Genomic DNA, 1,450 nt, shown 5'->3' on the forward strand with positions numbered 1-1,450 from the left:
CTCAGTTTAGTTGGCTGGGCACAGGGAGGTGTTCTGATCGCGACATTGCCCGAGAAGACGGTCGGACATTTTGACCACTCGATTCTCAATTTAGTTGGCTGGGCACAGGGAGGTGTTCTGATCGCGACATTGCCCGAGAAGACGGTCGGACATTTGAACCAAACGATTCACAATTCAGTCAGCTGGAAGTGTTCGGCATTGGAGATGTGTTCCATCACATCAGGACACTAATAATAATAATAGCATTAATAAAAAGTGATCCGTTTCGGTCAACGCGAGCGAGGATACCTGCCTGGCGTTCGTATAGAATTTAATTAATTAACTGAATACAATGCGTCATGTCTCGTACGAAAGTGTAAGGTAATTGACACTGAGGCGACTTAGTGCGCCCACAGGCACGTGAAGTAGATGCCATATGGATATAGTCATCAAGACAAGCCTTCGACCGGTTGTTTGTTTACATTGTTTTTTCATCAGCTGATACTGAGAGCTGTTAATACAGTAGAACAGGAAGAAAAAAATACAAAATCTGGCTGTAGAGATATATTTGACAGTTTTGGACAAACCAACGCATTAGAAATTATACCATAATGGAATTATACTAAATACCATCGCAAAGTACCTATCCAAGTGTGGACAGTTGTAGGAAATACAACGATATCCATCATCGTTTATTGTCTCCCTTGCATGTAGACTTCAAGGACTCAGAGTGATGGGTTCAAATCCTGGAATGTGGTCGGTCAGTCAGCACTGTGTGTCTGTGGGCTTGACAAACACGACTGACGGCGCTACATGGAACTTCCTCCCCAAGAAGCTGACGCGACGTGTTCTAACTCGTCAACGTTCCAAATGTTGTCATGCTTGTCGTAAGAACTGAATACAGCGGGGATCGGATGGTCGGAGGTGTGACTAGGCTGACTGATTCCCATCATGCATGGATCTTCAGTCTATTGATCCCTTGTTTGCCTATCTGAGCACGAATAATGCTGATACTGTATTCAACATTAGCTAAGTCACTTCCCCGCTACTATTGTTGCTAGATCAAGGTGTCCAATTCCTTCCTTGTCTGCCTCACAGTTTAACCCCTGTTTGAAAATAATTAAGCAAATATTGTATACAAACAATATGTTACCATATGTACACCTCTAGAAGATCTCTTGATTTTCCACGGTTGTTATTGTGCACATTTGTGCAATCTTATCTTTTGTTAGTCTGATTCATTATATATCGTGTTTATGTGGTTTAACGAATATTGTCACTGTGTTTACATGGAATGTTTGCGCAATAAATATCTTATCTTATACTATCTTGCATATGCCCATCAAATATGAGGCAAGTGTGACTCATCTCTCAGCGGCAAAATTTTCAAGTTAAGTGTAGCTGCTCGTTTTCATAGATTTTCAGAGACTACGTGTTAGTCTAAATCCCTTTTTGCAAGTCAATCACTATA

This window comes from Haliotis asinina, chromosome 9 (assembly GCF_037392515.1).
Source record: "Haliotis asinina isolate JCU_RB_2024 chromosome 9, JCU_Hal_asi_v2, whole genome shotgun sequence".
In the NCBI taxonomy this organism is placed as follows: domain Eukaryota; kingdom Metazoa; phylum Mollusca; class Gastropoda; order Lepetellida; family Haliotidae; genus Haliotis; species Haliotis asinina.